The 19,140-nt window shown below is 36.1% G+C and overlaps 1 long non-coding RNA gene across 1 annotated transcript in view; it reads left to right on the top strand.

The window, feature by feature from the left end:
- The window catches only part of LOC142101603 (uncharacterized), a 35,264-nt gene extending 16,783 nt beyond the window's left edge, over window positions 1–18,481 (top strand). Inside the window, exon 3 of the long non-coding RNA XR_012679069.1 lies at window positions 18,254–18,481. This is a non-coding gene — a long non-coding RNA (uncharacterized LOC142101603). The remainder of the gene's footprint in view (window positions 1–18,253) is intronic.
- The last annotated feature ends 659 nt before the right edge of the window (window positions 18,482–19,140 follow it).

Raw genomic sequence — 19,140 nt, 5'->3', positions numbered from 1 at the left:
TGATTGGATTGACTTGGTTGCTATGGGCAACACCTCCACTTTTCCTTTTTAGCTGGTTTAATCAACCAACTCCTCAGTCTTTTTGGCACCCAAACAGAATCATTGTTAGACATTAGAAAGATTAATATTACATAGGGATTCCAGTTTTATATTTTAATACTATGGGGAAACTATATGAGTTCCTGGACCTTTAGCTTTTATGTAAATACATACCACAATGGAAATACAGGTTATATTAAAAAAATAAGCAGTAAACATGTTTCCACACTGCCCTGCTTGCGTGGAACTTCTGTTATTTGTGTAAATCTGATAATGAATTTTAAAATCTTGATACTTAAAGATTAATGCACACCAAGTAATACACAGTAACACATGTACTAAAAAATCTTTACATAATTCATATACATACACATAAACAAGGTCCAATTTAAGATATGAAGTTGTTATACTTGTCTTGCTGTTTAATAATAAAATTAGGAACTGGGTTTGTAGGTTTGAATGTTCAATTTGCCAGAAAATGGATGATAGCCCTATATTCTGTAGGTAATGAATTTTATTTGTAGAAGGAACATTGAACTAGTGGACCCAGGGGATGTCTTCTGGGGACCTTTCCATGTAATATGTTCATTAGTGAAATAACTGTGAATAAATGGATTGAAAGCAAAATGCAGCATTTTGCACATGACAGAAAGATCTATAACAGTGATTGCATTGGGGGTGGTCTAGTAAATAAAATGATTAATGACTTTGTAGATTGGAAAAAAACATGAGGATGAGTGTGTGGTATCTACAATTTAATGCCAATAAGTGTATGATAATACACATGGGACAAATACATGTAAAAGCTATAGGATTAAAGTAAATCTATTGTGAGCTGCAAACAAATAGGAATAAGGAAAGAGACATTATTTCATGATGAATTGGAGGCTGCTACTACAATGGTTAATCCACTGGAGAGGTAAACTTTTAGCAACAGTGGACAATGTGTCCATAATTCATTAATAAACCAGTAACACATTTGCTAAATTGATAGGCACGAGTAGAAAAAACATTTCTAATGCAAAGTGTAACATATTTATTTCCTTATTCTCATTGTTTATTTTTAGACATTTACCTTCCATAGAATATGGAAAGTTGGACTTTTTATGGTAGTCCTGAACTGGAAATGATAGCTACACATAATGATAGTACTTTAATAACAAGATATGTATAAATGAAACACATGAAAAGGAAGCAAACCTTAGCTCTGAGGTAAGTAACCAGTTGTTAGAGGTAAAATAAGGTACAATAAATATCTTTACAATAGATATATACCAATAGGAACTAAACTGGAAAATACAGTATATTCCTATTAACACAAATTGAAGAAACTAATAACTTGGTGTCACGATAGGGCTGCAGGAGGTGCTACCGACTGGTATTGACACAACTAAGCAAGGATGCGCTATGTCTAACGCACCCCCGGCATTCACCAGGGACACACGCAAGGAGGTTATGGACTTGGCTGCATGAGGTGCGCAGGTCGCGGTTCTCCAGGTTAGTCACCAGTGTGTTAGTGTGGAACAGGAATAGTCAAACGGTCCTGGTCATAAGCCAAACAGGAGCGAAGTACCCAAGGATAATGCAGAGAATGGTCAGAGGGAAGCCAGAGGTCAAAACCAGACGAGAACGGTACCAGGGATAACACGAGAGAGTAGTCCGGAGATCAAGCCAACAGTAAGAGACAAAACACAATACTGGAACAGGAACAAAAGGCTGTAACTGGTGAACCAATATTCTGGTGCCAGATACAACCAGAAGGAGGTTTAAATAGTGGGGAAGTACTCCTTGATTGGTGCCGCAGTTTACGGCGGTATGAACGTAACCAACCGCTAAGCAGGTAAAGAGTGCAGAGTAGCTACCCAGAATCAGGAAGAGCATCCCGTAGGCCGTCAGTCAGAACAGACAGGCGTCCATCCCCGACACCTAGGAGAAGTGCGGGGACGGCACCTGACACTTGGTCAATTTAGTCTTTCCAATGTTTATAAATGTTATTATTATTATTATTATGAACTAATATTATTATTATTATTATTAATATTATTATTATTGTTATTACTATTAATATATACTTTTTCAATTATATGTTGAATATGATGATCATCCCTGTACTGTATAAATTTTCCTTGAATGTTGGAATTCATTTAAAGGTGTCTCACTGCACCCATATTTCTTTACTTGTTCCTCACTCCAAGTCACAATTAGAGGAAAGGGTTAAGAGAGAATACCCAAATTAGATTTATATTAGTTTACATGTAAAAAGTATGTGAATCTGCATTTATCATGCCCATTCACAGAGAATGAGACCCTTCAAGGGATAAATGTATCAAGCTGAGATTTTCTGGTGGGTTTGACAATTGGAGATATTGCCTATAGAAAACCAATCAGATTCTAGCTTTGATTTTGTAAAATGTACTAAATAAATTATAAGAACAATCTGATTACTTGCTATAGGCAACATTTCTACTTTTCAAACTTGCCAGAAACTCTCAACTTGATACATTTACCGCCCTGGAGTGCTATCAGGAAAAATCCTTTATGCGTTGCAAACTTACACTGAGTGTGTAAAAAAGAGAAATAACACAATGAAAAAAGCTTGCAAAAGAAGCAGGAGTTTGATCAGTTACTCGGTGGGGAGAAAACTATTCATACCAAATATGCAGAAGAAGGTGACCATGCAAGATGAATGACAAAGACACCAAAGTGATGGTCTTAGCCACCTATTTGAAGATGAAATTGAGCTTAAAGCAGAATAGGAAAGACTCAACGAGCAGCTGTATGATGAATTGGAGGACTTGGTCAGTGCCAAGGATGACAGGTTGTGGATACCCGAAGTTCGATCTAGGAGCTCAAAAAGAACCGGTGAAAGAAAACTTAAAAATCAACTAGACGCTGGAGAGTGGATGTAAGGAGCTAACCAATGAGATGAAGGCTTTTTTAGCGAACAAGATGGCAGTTCCCGGGAATCAATGCAAACTTTATTGTTACCAAGAAACTGCTGCAAATAAATGTTTGTTTTCCAAAACATTTAGCATTTACAGATGATTCTGCTAAGTTTCCAGTTGAGGAGAATCTTCAAAAAAAAAAATCACTACAGTAACGTTTAATGAAACAAACCAAGATGAAGCATGACAATTGTATAATGACATGAGGAAGGCGAGAATTTAGCAAATAAAGCAAAGCAAAAAAAGACCGAAATTTACACCTGTATAAGACATGTTTTAATGTCAGTGGTGGAAATGCAATTATGTTTGCATGCAAAAAATTACTGCCTGTCTTTGCATGTAGCATACTGTGAAGATACTTGGTTCCCAAATCACTCAGACACGGTATTAGAGGAAAAATAGAATGACAATTTATTCTGAAGAACAGGATTAAATACAGTACGGCCCCTTTAATGATAGCAGGTCCAACAAGTGAGGAAATCATTTTAAATAAATCCAGTAAAATAGGTTCCACAGCACATCTCTGGCAGAGTATCACCTATAAGATAAGTTAAAGATGTGTAAGTAAGTTCCCAAAGATGGGGGAAAATCAGGAATGTCTTAAAGTAATGAAAGGAGAATTTATGCATAAGTGGTATCTTTTCAGAGTCATTTTCCTCACCTTGTGAACTGGGGAGGGGATGTGTGATGGTTGCAGGCTAGATGGGGCTAGTTTTAAGCCTTTATGCCATAGAGTTTGGGGTCTTCCCCAACAGGATTTAAAAGGTGTGTGACCACACACAAATCGAAACTTCAGTAGTGAACCCAGACAGCTCAGCAAGGACCTTAGAAGATATCTCAGTGGTGATCAGTTGGAGACAAACAAAAGGTCTCCAGGGCACAGCAAATACTGCCAGTCAGAAGCTCAATATTAGACTAAGTGAGGGGCATTGTATGTGTTGCAAGGGAAAAGGGAAGAAAACTGATGCTGGTGCAGTTAGAGATGTCTCTTCTCTACTGTCTTGTGTAACCAACTGTCTTCCAGTTAACTCCACATGGATGTCCCAACGCTACCTAAAGATCAACATATCCAAAACAGAACTTATTACCTTCCCTCCTGACAGAATAACCACCTCTCCTCAAATCTCCCTCACTGTGAATAACACCACAATTTCCTCAGTCTCCCAAGCCCGTTGCCTTGTTGTCACACTTGACGCTGCCCTCTGCTTTATTCCTTACATCCACACTCTCTCCCAGTCCTGTTGATTCCCCCTTAAAAACATTGTCAGAATACGTTTTTTTCTTACTCAACATGTTAACAAAATAATTAACCATTCTCTCATCATCTCCCGTCTTGACTATTACAACCCGTTTGCTAGCTGGCATTCTCAAAACCCATATATCCACAATTCAATCCATCCTAAATGCTGCTACAAGACTGATCTTCCTCTCTCACCCTCCATATCTGCTGCACTACTTTGCAAATATCTACACTGGCTGCATGTATCCTCCAGAATCTGATTCAAATTACTCACACTTACCTACAAAGTCCTCAATAAAATTACCCCTTCATACATCTCAAAACTCATATCAAAATACTTTCCCTCCCACCCTCTTAGATCTACCTCTGACCTGTGCTTTGTCTCATATCTGGTAACCACCTCTCACTCGCTCCTACAAGACTTCTCCCGTGCTACTGCCCACTTATGGAATTCCCTACCATGCCCAATCAGTCAATCAGACTCTCCCACAGCCTTCACATCTTAGATGTTCTCTAAAAATCCACCTCTTTTTTAAAGCGTACCTTATACCTACTGATCCTATTCACACTAACATACCCTCACAGCTGTCTCAATCTCCACTCTAAGCCACATTCACTCCTCTTGTTTAAGCTGTGCCCTCTTCCACTTAGAATGTAAGTTCTCTAATAAACAGGGTTCCTCAAACCCTTTGTTTTCAGGACTGCATTTATTTTGTCTGTCTTGTATGTCCTTGTTTTATGTATGCACTGTTTTCCCTATTGTACAGCACTGCAGAGCACTATGGCTCCCTACAAATCTATAATAATAATAATAATAATAATAATAATAATAATAATAATAAAAAACATGGGGTCTGTTTCAAAAGAACTGGATTCCACTAGATAGAATGAGCTTGGAAAAGCCATGTATCATTGCAAAGAGAAGTTACAATCCTACACCTGCAATAAGTTGGAAACAGACAGATAGTCTGTCTCTGGATAGGTAAAATATGCTGAGTGATGACAGTGACTGGCTAAAGTGGTGGTAGTCAGCATATCGATGCTGACTACCCCATCAAGACTTACCCCGACATCAGGATTTCAAAGGGTTGCTTCCCGACCTTTACTGATGATGACTCCTGTTCACACCGACTTCAGCCAATGATGATAAAGTAAGAAGGCGGCTGCACTTGATGATGTCATTGACGATGCTGACGCGATTATAGCTGTTGCTAAGGGGGTAATGTAAGTATGTAGCCATGTACAATGTAGTTTACAAAGGCTTCTACATTGTACATGGCTGCATACCTACATTACCCCCTTAACAACAGCTATAATCGCGTCGGCATCGTCAATGACATCATCAAGGGCAGTCGCCTTCTTACTTCATCGTCATTGGCTGAAATCGGTGTGAACATGAGGAATCCTCAGGTCGGGGTAAGGAGGACTTCAGCAGTGCAAGGACTTTGGACAATTTGATTGGCCACTAAAGGGAAAGAGATAAGCAGCCTAGCTGCCACCTAGTTAAAGAGAGCCAAGGAGTGAGATAGTGTCCAGAATGAGGGCTAGATATTTGTTGTTTTATGTTATTTTGCTTTAAAATTGCTGGCAATTAAAGCTAATTAATGTTCAGCTTTTGAATTACCTGGTGAAGACCCATTCGCTGACTAAAAGGCTGCTTCTCTTTTTAATGACTACATATATATGTGTGTATTTGTACTATATATTGAAAACAAATTACATTTGGCTCTCAAACAAGTGTTACAATCCTGAATTTTTTATATATGCTCTTTCTCTAATTGCATCATTTATTTAATAGTTTGCTCTAAGATTCTAACACAGCATTGTCCTGGCACAAGCTAAGTTATTCATTCAAAATAAATGTTGACCTTCACATTGGGCCCACTGTTAAATGATGGGTGAAATCTACTTAATATGCTGCATAGCAAAATGAAATGCTGATGCACACATACATTTTATGAATGTTAGCAGAGAACAGTACAGTTTTGATGTGCAAGGATCTATTAGCCATGCTTAAAGAAAGGTCTTAAAAAAAACGACAAATGTTCCATTAACAACAGAGACTAGAACTTTGCAAATTCTTTTCAAGCAACAGCCATAAATCCTATGTGTTCCTCGTTATTGCTAGAGATCTCATTAAGTTCATTCATTGTGAAACCAGTAACGGTGTTACAATGGGATCCAGAAAGTGATACAAGACAACCTGTTAGAAAGACAAAGGAGGACATACACTCATAAAAAGGTTGTTGAAGCTATAATTTGTTCCCTAGAGTGACACATGGGGATGTAAAAACAAAGCCACGATGAGGTGACCTTTTCTTAACTGTAGTCCACTGTTTTTGTTTGAGAGAACCACTTTAAAGACAGTTTTATCCTGTGCTATAACTGTCTTATATTTAAACAGTGATTGATCTGGAGAATCACTCTTTTTTTAAAAAGAAAAAAAAACAGTAAAAAAAAACAGTTTACAGATTTCTTACTTTAAATAGCTAAATATAGGATGTGAGATATATAAATATATATTAATTAATAGTTAGCCTGGAAGTGGACTTGACATGTAAGAGACCAGGACCTCCAATATGACCCATTCTGCTTGATAGAAAAGATTTGCTCCCAAACTTCTGTCTTATTTTCCTGTTGCAGATACCTGTGATGTTTCAATAAATTCATAACAAAGGCTGTTAAAACTTCAATTAATTAATTAGTTAATTAATTTATTTAGATATTCATTCAAAAGTAAGTGGGAAGTTTGGGAGCAGAGCATTTTCTAGTGGGTGAAATGTAATGCATGAATAAGTAAATGTACATCAATAATGCTATCAAATGATGACTATTAAATTATTTTAGTAAGAGTAAAGAGATTACATGGAATATTAGAAGCAAAACAAATAGATTAGAAGATGCTGTAGGGCAAGGGTGCACATCATATGACCTATATCCAAGAAATCAAAATAAATGACACTTTTAGTGCATTGCACAGAATGCTAAATGACAAATGTTCTGTTTAAGGCTGCCAAACAAGTGACACACATACCACAATTGTTTTGTAGCAATGCACTTAGCGTAATCTGTTAACCAACAGGCAGAACACTTTTCCTGTGAGGTAGACATAGTTGATATGAGATAAATTGGATGGTTGGAGTTAATGTGGCAGATGATGGTAGAAATTGATGATTTAGCTGAAACCGGATCATTTGTTGGAACGCAGCCACGTTCATAACCTTAGCAGTTAATATGATGGTAGGTTGAGGAAATTAGTTGGGATATTGGGATGAAAACAGTTAATCTAAGACTGACATGTAAATATTCACAACATATACTCATTTAATATTTATAGTTATTATGAGGAAGAGAAACTTCAATAACTTAGTGTTTCTTGTCATACATTAAAAACTAGTCACACCTATTGAATTTTAGTTTTAAAGACAGCTATATATAGGGTGATAGCTTAAAGATAGTTTGCAAATTAAAGATCATGCTTTTATTTAGGCTAAATACACATTTTAAATGGAAAAATATATATTTATATGATGCTGATTGTACACTCCCCTAATTTAAGCAAAAAGTTAACATGTTAAACTTGGAAAATTGTCCTTACATTGGTACTTGAAATATTTTTTTTAAAAAAAACATTCTTCCAGATTTTTTTAGTTTCATTTAAAATATAACTTTATTATATTTTATGCATATCTTAAGAAAATAATATTTATTTGGATAATGAAATGTAGGGTGGTTTGGAGCACTAAATCGCCGGTGATGTGTGGCGGTTACAAACCATCACCAAACACGCTTTTTAGTAAGTCTACCCCTAGCACTGTGAGATAACAGAGCTAACTACTCAATATTTCACTATCTTAAATGAAATGCAAATAAATAAATAAATAACTACATAAAATCAATAATGCTGACCAGTATTAGACTGGGTGTAAACTCCCTTCATCAATATTAAATTGATAAGGAATATTAATAATTTTTTGGTTACAAAATAATTGAGGTCAGTAATTGTATACATCAAGAGACCCAATAACTGAAATTAAGTATATCAAAAAGACAGATCAGAATAAAGGTTAGCTGCTGCATAAAACAGGCAATTGACATTTTGAGCTCGTATGGATTAGGTGATTTACACTGGTAAACTAACTCTATCTATTTTGTCTAGTACTCTTTTCTAGGAATTTCCTCTACATAGATTATGTCTAATTTATGTAAGCAATAAGATCAAGCAACTGAGGAGGCACATTACTAACCTTTTAACTATAAACAAATTTGACAACCCAGTAGCTCAACATATCAACTCATATGGTGGCAATCGTTTGGTCTACAATTTATAGGGGTAGAAAACTTTACACAGAGCCTACAGAGAAGAAATATGGACAAATTATTCCAAACAAGGATATGGAACAGCTTTACTGGTTTAAAACAGTGAATCTATTATGTATTAATGATAATATATAGTACCTATAAATGATAAGTATACTTTGAGTAGTAAAAATATCATACTTACCTACCCTCTCTACCCTTTGTTATCATGTCTGAATTTATTTTGTCTATCTTTGTTGGCATTTATTTTGTTTACCTCCCTGTTTTATGTTTTCCCTACTGTCTGGAGCTGCGGAGGATTGTGGCACCTTGCAAATCAACAATTAAAATAATAATAATAATAATAATAATAATAATAATTATTATACTTACCAACAGCTCACAGAATTGTCATAAACATTTCAAATCAACCAAATATCAAATCGAAGCTTAATACTCATTACTGTACCTCATTCTTTATCACTATAAGAACATTTTATTGCACTTGCTCATCTGCTAATAAAATACCTAATGTAAAAAAAAACATTAACATATTTTGTTTTAAATGTACACATCCTATTTTATTTATTACTTATTATTTTAAAAATAACAGCAAAGACAAAAAACATATCTATTATAGCAAAAGAAAAAACTCATTTTTTGATTTTGTATATATAAAAGTAATATATTTATCTTAATTATTGTATACAACAGCCCAATTTGTTCAAACTTTGTATAACCATTCACTGTACCTATTACATACATTTCTTTGAAGCACACAATACTGGTTTAATCAGTGGTCAAAGTAGGCTGGTATACAGTGGTATGGCAACCAACTCTTCTCATACTGTTTTAAATGGATTGAATTGTAAAACTATCAAATTTAATTCAATTCCATATACTTTTACATTTCCATATTGCCACTTCAACCACTATTTTTCAAATGTGATAGCTCAACAAATATTTTCAAAAAAATGAACATAAGTACATCTTCATCACAGCAGAAAGTAATACAATTTGGATCATAGGGACATGTTTAGAGTTAGGAAGACACAAATACTAAGTGGGGAGTGTACTCTAGCATCCCATAATGTGGAGATATTGCTTGGTATCGTTGTTGACCCATGGTAATGGTAATGCATAGGATTAAAACTGATCAGGATATGCAGATGTTTTTGTAAAAAGGTAAGTGGTAAAGGGTGTTTTACCATATTTATTTGTTTAGCTTATCCTAGATCTCTAAAGTGGATTTAAGAGACAGTGCAGCAAGTCTCATATGCAGGAAACTTAGGGAGAAAGCTCACACCATGGTCTTTCAACATTGCCTCCTCAATGTCAATACATTACTTTTGATCTAGACCAATATGCCTGGAGTGTATGTGGCTTTTTTGGGTTGTATAATAATATCTTTCATCAGTAGGGAGACCAAGACCAATGTAGGTTTAGCAAGGAAACTCTTTCTTGTCCTAGTTATTTTTACAATCCCAGATAAATTTGCTTCAAATTGACTGCAAAGAATTAAGAAAGGGGTATGGGCTTCAGACTGGAAAACTGTTCTTAGATGAACAGTTTGGTGACAAACAATGGCTTTTGCAGCATGATGAAGTACCTTGCCATAAGGCAAAAGTGATAAGTAAGTGGCTCAGGAATCAAAACATCGAAATGTTGGGTCCAAGACCAGGAAACTCCCCAGATCTTAATCCCATTTAGAACTTGTGTACGATCCTCAGGAGGCAGGTGGACAAACAAAAAACACACAAATTCTGACTAACTCCAAACATTGATTAGGCAAGCATGGGTGGCCATCAGTCATTATGTGGCCCAGAAGTTGATTGACAGCATGCCAGGGTGAATTGCAGAGGTCTTCAAAAAGAAGGGTCAACACTGCAGCTATTGTATCTATATATATCTGACACAAGACACTGCAAAAACATTAATTTATGCACTCATCATCTCCTGCATCGACTATTGCAATTCCCTCCTTACTGGTCTTCCCAAAGTCAGACTTGAACCCCTACAATCTATTTTGCACGCAGCGGCTAGACTGATTTTCCTTACAAACCGTTATTCCTCTGCTGAGCCACTCTGTCAGTCTCTACATTGGCTGCCTGTATTTCAACGAATCCAATATAAAATTCTTCTACTAACATACAAGGCCATCAACAAAATTGCACCGACATACATTTCCTCACTTGTCTCGAAATATCTCCCTACTCGAAACCTCCGTTCTGCACAAGATCTACGTCTCTCCTCCACTCTCATCACATCCTCCCATTCTCGGTTACAGGATTTTTTCCGGGCTGCACCTACTTTGTGGAATTCCCTCCCACGCACAGTAAGACTTTCCTCTAGTCTTCAAACCTTCAAGCGTTCACTGAAAACCCACCTCTTCAGACAAGGTTATGATATTCCTCAACCATCATCTTAATTTCCCTAGATTACCCTATTACCATCCTCTACAATGCTAACGCAAGACAACAACCTTCTGACCAACATTGCAACACACACAGCCCACTCAGTACTTTTACCTTTGCAGTCTGGCTGGTCCATTGTGCAATATGATGTAGCACATGCCCTTGTGTTTCTAACTCCCATTGTCCTATAGATTATAAGCTTTCGAGCAGGGTTCTCTTACCTCTCTGTCTGTATATATTACCCAGTATTGTATTATTAATGTTTGTTCCCAATTGTAAAGCGCTACGGAATTTGCTGGCGCTATATAAATAAATGTTGATGATGATGATGATGATGACTGTCTCTTTTTATAAACATAATGTATTTGTCAATAAATGTCTTTGACACTTATGAAATGCTTGTAATTTTACTTCAGTACACCATAGCACATCTGACAAAAAGGTCTAAAAACACTGAAGCACCAAAGTTTGTGAAAAACAATATTTGTGTCATTATCAAACTTTTGGTCATGACTGTAACTAGAAGTGGAAAAATCCTCTGTTTCCTCATCAAACCGGACAGTGCAATAGTTGGCCAGCTTGTTAAAAAATAAAATTGTGGGTTTGCATACTAGTTGTGTGTCTATAGAGAATAAAAACATGTTGAATATTTACAGTTACCGTTTCTATGAAAAACCTATAGAATTTTAATTGTAAATACAAATCAATAGGAAAATGGGAGAGAAGTACTATATACCTAGGACAGGTGCCAAATAATATTTCTAAAGAACAGTATGAAACAAAGGACCAAAAAAAACACTGGTATCTCAAAAGATTAATAATTAATTTCTAGTATGACAGGTACAGTGTTAATTAATAATAATATTAAAAAATATTAAAAATAAATAGTGCCTCTGATGAAACGGCATTCTAGTGCCGAGAAACGCGTCAGCCTGTTCAAGTGATCTTTGTGCTCTGGCAAGTACAGTGACCTTTTCCCTATACCCCAGGGTTGGACTTTTTTTATATACTTTTACAGACCAAGGTGATCGTGGGATCAATTAGAAGTTTGCCGCTGGACATCAACAGCTTGTTACTCAGGTTGGAGTCAAGTTCAATATCATCTACAATAGTAGGTAACTCCTCTCCGCTACATTGTGTCTTTTTTCAAAGTGGACATGCACACGCAGCTGTGCGCAATTTAATCAAGCCAGTTTCACAATAACCGGTAATTACCATGTTGTCCTACAATACTGGAGAATTTGACTATTTATACTCCCAATCTCCCCCACGCTGGTTGCCTCTGGTGTCTGGACTGTGTTAACATCAGTGATGTTCTTGGTCACTCTATTTTGCTGTTTTTTAATTGTATGTACATTGGTTTATTTTTACCATTGTGTCAACATTTATTAAATTGTATTGTCTTGATTTCAAGTTTTGTGCTATTTTTATTTTATTTTCTAGTTACTTAATAATGAATAACTTTTATAGCCTATACAATTATACTTTTTGCCATTTACTAACTCAGCATCAATTCTGATTGAAGAATTGGAGAGGAATAGAAACAGGTTGTAGTTTAAGTTAATGCATTCATCAGTTATATTACTTAAATGAATCTATAGCACGTGGCAGAACCAAGGCTTTAGGTGCATTAGCCATGAACCCTTGAACTGCTGCATATTCCAATTAACTCTAAGATATGTCTTTGCTGTTTAATGTAAAACACTTAGGGCCTGAGTCAATAAGGCAAAAAAGGAGTAAATGTTCTCTGGGACAAACCATGTTACAATACAAGGGGTGCAAATTAGTTTATTATTTTGCACATAAGTTAAATACTGGCTGTTTTTTCATCTAGCACACAAATACTTGCTAGCTTGTTATAACACCAAAATTTAAAGCTGATCCAGGACATGTCCTACCCCAACTATACATCTGTCCCCACATTTTAAATTTACCTCCCCCTCCAATGCAACATGGTTTTGCCCAGGTGGAAATGTTACTCCTTTTTTATACTTTGCTCTCCTTGATGACTCAGTCCCTTAGAATGCAAGTATTGCAATACATATTAATGACTTTAGGGTAATAGTGGGCATTCTTCTGATTTAAACTCAAAAGTGGTAAAATGTGAATTGAAGGATTAGGAGTTTTTCAGTGAATTAGACCAAGAAAAACTAGACCTATGAATTGAGCATCAAACGGGACCAATGATTGCTTTAATCTGCTACTGTTACAAGACCTATGTAGTTGCCCTTCATTTTGACTACATTTTTTTTCAGTAGAAATCTAGCAACTAAACTGAGAATACAAATAGAGAAATCAAGGTAATACACAAACATGTTAAAGTAATTGGAAATATACAAAAAATAAACAGGAAGAATGGCAAATAGATTAACCCCTGAAGAAGTTAAAGATGAGGTGCAAAACTGGCTAGATTACCAGAGTACCTGCTGTCCTGACCTGTATGTTCATACTGTCACAATTAAAGATTATCTTTGTTTGATTAAATAAACTTCCTAGTGGTGTCCAGAGCCAGTGAGAGTACGTTCGTTCTGCTTGCTGTATTTTAGGATATTAAAGAGAGAGCTTAAATTTTGCTCCCATGTTCAGAGGCCTTTAGTTAGACCATTGGGAATGTCTACAAAGAATACTATGGCTGACCGACACAGACAGGGGACAAATTTGGCAATATATATTGGGATCACTTGAACATACTGGGGTAAATGTATTAAGCTCCGGGTTCTTCAACACCCGCGAGTTCGGAGTCTTCAGCGCTTAAATTTAAAGCGGCACTTCCTTGTAGTTTCCCTTTACAAGGCAGTGCCGCTTTAAATTTAAGCGCTGAAGACGCCGACTCGCGGGTGTTGAAGAACCCAGAGCTTCATACATTTACCCCACAGTATACTACAGTCCTGAGTTTTACATATAATTATTAATAAATGGAAAAAAAAAATTCAGAGGGAAAAGGAATGTGGCTAAAAATATAGAAGTTAATCACAATGTCATCATAATAAAGTTTAATTTTCTATAATCAGATATTGCATAATTTACAGTAATAACATACTTTAAAGTCTTCAACACACTCATTACAAAAGGTTAGCTGGATAGACAAGGGCTTGTCCTGCAATAATGATGAAAACTTGCTTAAAGTGAATAACAAAAATAGTTTTTGATGGTAATAGCATCAGTAATTTGCTATCACTTATCTGAAGCACTAAGTTTACTGTAACTTCATCTGTGAAATTATCATAACCTCACAGATGTATCCTGGATGTCATACTGACTGTGGTTCAATCTCTTTTTAATCAAGACTCAAATGCATTCATTACTTAAAGCTTTTTGCGTAAAACATTGTATGTTCCCAGAGGAACAATTAATTGAAGTCAATCAAGGACAGATAACTATTATATCAAATACAGTAGCGGAATTTTCTACCAAAACGAGCAAAGTACAAATTTCCATTTTCCATTGTTATAAAAAAAAAATGTATTTATTAGAATTAGCATTTACCCTTTTGTAAATATCTGTTTGGGAATGAGAAGAAGGGAAATGAAAATTGATTGTGTGTAGGTGTACTGAAGGTTCTGCAGTACATTTACAATTATATACCAAGGGCTATGCGACATTGTGCCTGTTCTTTAATTCTATTTCTTCTAAACTACCTTCGCCTCGACTGGAGTGGAGTAAACTATATTAAAATGGGACTAAATGTGCCATGGGACAATCTATGCAAATGTTTTTATCTGCACAGCTTTATAACTGATGAGATTTACTTTAATAATTGTTAAAATGTATTTGTGAATTGTGTTAGCTTATTCTGAAAGTAGTCTATACAGAAGAATAACTGGATCTTAAAAATAGTCAGTTTTATGTGGTTTATCTGCCTAATGAAGCTGAATTGTTTCAATGAATTTTGGTTGGGTTGATGCTCACATACTATCCTGCGCTATGTACTTTAGATGTTATCCATACTACTGTAATGCTGAAAATGTTAGAGAAATGGTCCATGTAATTAGAGAGAATTCACAGGGCATGCAAGCAAGGGTCAATGACTTTTGTGGCTACAAAAGGAACAACTTAGTTAGCCTGTTGGTAAAGGCACATCTTTGTGTTACTTAACCACATTTCATGTGTAATCAGATTTATACAACAGTATTTACGCTGATCCTACGGATATGGGAAACTAACTCTGCTATAGCACCTTAGAATTTGTGCAACAGATACTATTGATTATAGATTACACTATAGTGCTACTAATTTTATAAGAAACATTATGGTCATTGTCTTATGTTGATGTGGACAATGTTTTTGGGTTTTTTAAGCTGAATGATCTATTGCTAGCATGTTGTAACTTGTTGTAGCGCATGATAGTCTACAAGTTTCTTCAGTATTTTCCATTGCTGTACATGAATATACAATTAATATTTAATGTATGTTGTTGCTGTGTTAGAAGTGGGAGGGAATCTAGTGTATTGGATCATCCGGAGCCAAACCCAGGCGTGCCACTAGGAAATATACATTTTGTCTATGGATATTGACTCAAAGATTGCCCTTGTCACCACTCTGTTGCCAGAAATTACAGTATCTGAATGTAAGTTGTGAGTGATCAAACTGATCCTTGTTATACATATGTATTTTGATATTATTAGTCATGAGAAAATAAGTATTGTTACAGAATAATAGATGATGAAGAAATAAATGTGGATTTAATTGAGAAGTCCCTGATGTAAATAGTAAATGTGGTGGCCAGGTCTGGAACCCTACATCGGCCTTTACCATAAAATATTATGGCCCACTACTTTTGAATGTACCCTTGTACCGTCTATGGGGATTTCTGTGTTGATCTATGGGTATCCCATTCTGTTACTTCCCTTACTGTATTGATCTCTGCATGTATCATCATTTACCTAGTATGTTCTCCCCATATATGGGCTGTAACAACACAGTGGTAGAAGCAACCACAGTTTCATCATCTAATTGGACAGTGCAATAGTTGGCCAGCTTGTTAAAAAATAAAACAGTTGTCAAACATAATATGTACATGTGTGGTCAAGTTATAATGGTGCAGCATTACCTACAGAATTGCATACTAGTTGTGTGTCTCCAGAGAAAAAAACGAGTGCACCAATACCCAGTAAGCCCCATTAAGAGGCATAAGAGAACATACCAGTTATACAAACTTACTAAAATGAGGAGAGATAATACCACTACAAAGTACCTGTAATACACATCCAGTAAAGAAGCCAAGTAAAAGGATTAAATGTTTGCATAGGATCACTGCTCTGTAAATTATGTAATTGTTCCCATCTGTCCTGTACGAAAATATCAGTTGAAATTCTTTCTAGCATTCCACCTGAAGCAATGCATATATGCACCCTTGTAGTCCATTTTGCTTTGTAATTATGTATAATGGACAACAATATATGCTGATGCAGGTCTACAGAGTGCCACCCTCTTTTCCCAAATCTTGTAAAAATACCAAGATGATCTTGGGTTTTCTATCCTCAGACAATATGTCTTGCAAAACTGATTCTTCATATTTACTCACAAATCTTACTTTAAAGGGTTCTAATGCTCTTATCATTTAATAAATAATTAAGTATAAATATATAATTATGCCTGCTTAAAATACATTATTTATGTTATAACATAACACATGGACATAGACACCCTTTCATACTTTTTAAGGGGATACTCAAAATTCCTAAGCACAAATAAGGTCAGATTAATTGCTTTTTTGGCAATGCTATTGCTACCAAGGTCAGGATATGCCTTTATAATTAAACTATACAAAACTTAACTCACCAGAATGTGCCTGAACCCTGCATTGGGATGAAGAATCTGATGAAGCCTTTTTACCATCAAAAAGAACTTTCCAGCGCCCCAATTCTAGAACTACCTAGTTACTCTCAATACTTTTCTGTTATGAAATAGATCATCTTGGGGGGAATTCAATTGGCCGTGTTACTGTAAAAGGTAACACGGCCTGCGCACTATTAACATTATTACAGTAATAGTTTGCTTAAATACTGTTATTATGGTAGTTTCAACACTGACTTTTTGCTCGCAGCTCCCTGAGCAGCTCCGGTAATAGAGTTTTCTCGGCGCTACTTTGGGGGGAAATGAATTCCCCCTTTTGTGTTAAAAGTATTGACAAATAAGCACAGGCATAAACACCGCCGTACAATCTGTTGCAGCGCATTAATTGGCCAGATAGTTCAGACTTTTTCCCAATTAATGAAAGCCATAAATGCTGCAGTCATATTTAGGAAATAGTCTGCGAAAATTGTTTACGGTATTCCACTTACTGTTGCTTTCCACATGATTTATCTTCACTATACATTAAAGGTAGAATAATACATCTCTGAGTTGCAGATCTCCCTATATATGAGATTTTAGGTCAGTTTTCTCCTCATATTAGTTCCTAATCCTGCTTCTCTGCTGGCATCTCCAGTGAAATATGATTATATCCAAGTTACTTCTCATTTCACATCACTAAGGATGGATCTCAAAGTCATAGTTCTGCAAAACTCAGACAATATTTTTCATGCTGATTGCTATTATTTGAAATAAAAACTATACTCTTGTTTCTGGTTATGTGATCTGCTTCCAGCACGACTAGCAGAGGTTATAGTTGTGATATATGCATGTATGCTTACAAAAAGCAAGTCTGCAGATAAATTTTGTAATGCCAGGTATGCGTTTTATTGTGTTCATGATTATGAAGCTACCTCACATTAGCAAGTCTGCAAATCAAAAATGACCATTAAATTTACTTATTACTAGAGGCTATCATTTTACCCTCTGACATAGCCATCAAATGTTCTACATACACTTCTCACACTGTACATGTTGGAAAAGAAAAATATTTATCAGACAAATCTGCTAAGACCAAGGTCCTTTCTAGAATCTCTCAGAATAAAACAAATGCCTTGTTTGCAATATTGCCATCATTACTTGTACTTGTACTTGTACCTGTACCCTTATTCATTCTTGCTTTACATTTGGATTCTGTTAATTTTTTGGTGTCCTTCTCAGCAGAGGAGATTATAACATGGGGCTGAATATTCACCCCACCCATTTCCAAACCCCTAGACAGCTCTCAGCCAATAAAAGGGCCAGTAACATAATAATGACTATACAGGGTGAAGCTTTTGCTTGTGGACATTTTGGATATGTTAAAAGGAGCCTGCAAGGAAAGTTCTATGTATTTGGGATTCATCTGAGCTTGATGTTGGAGATTTGTCTCCTACCAGGTCCATCATGATTCTATCTTGTGTGAACCTGTACAGCCATCTTGCTGTTGTTTGCAAACTTGAAGTAGACATTCTGTCTTTGAGAAAACTCCACTCCATCAAGAGCTGCTTGTGAGTCTGTCTATCTGGCGTGCCTGTGGGAGCAAGATGACTGGAGTTCAGACCACGCAGTTGGAGAGCTTGTGGCGAGTGGCCGGGACCATTAAGGGTAAGAGACAGGACTCCCAGTTCTATCAGGAGAGTTGTATTTATAGCTAGGTTAGAATTATCGAACCTTGCAGTGAAACTGAGAGAAGCGCACACATAGTGGAGATAGGGAAAACATATTTATAGCTTGGCTGGGAGAAATGCATTTGCTGTAGCTCTGGGACTCTACACTCCCATTCAAAGTAATGGAACTACAGCTACTAGGAAATTTCTGTTGAACTTTAGAGTGGATGCTATATTAACTTTGGGATGTCACCAGATCACTGGAGGTCTGATGACATTCTGGATGTTGCTTTAAACATGTTTTATTTGTGATCTAGCTATTGTGTTTACAGCTTTTGCATTTATGTAATAAAGATACTGTTTTATATTCCATCTCTCCTTACTTGTGTCATCTAAGAACCTCTAGATACCAGGGTCATCTAGTGGGCTAAAGCATTGTGGTGAAACGAGGTATTAATTTCACCTTAACCAGTCTGCATCTCGTTTCTCACAAACTGTGAACTATAAAAACATATTTTTTTTCTAGCCCTCTGGTTCCCCATACTTGTCAGTGATATTTATACTTATATATATTCTATTTGTAAGTAGCTCAAATGTCTGCCAGCACGGTTTTCTTATCTTGCAAACTAGTCCATTGTCTCAGTCTAGACAAAAGGATAATTGTCCACCAGTCCTGTATGAATGTACATCACACCAGGGAGGTCTCTTGTCTTTTTTTAGCTGTGTGTCTGTGTTGTTAGCATAGGGAAAAGGTCAACAGA

Source organism: Mixophyes fleayi, chromosome 9 (genome assembly GCF_038048845.1).
Source record: "Mixophyes fleayi isolate aMixFle1 chromosome 9, aMixFle1.hap1, whole genome shotgun sequence".
Classification (NCBI taxonomy): domain Eukaryota; kingdom Metazoa; phylum Chordata; class Amphibia; order Anura; family Limnodynastidae; genus Mixophyes; species Mixophyes fleayi.
Note: the sequence above shows the minus strand (reverse complement) of the source record. Positions and strands in the feature narration are given on the sequence as shown.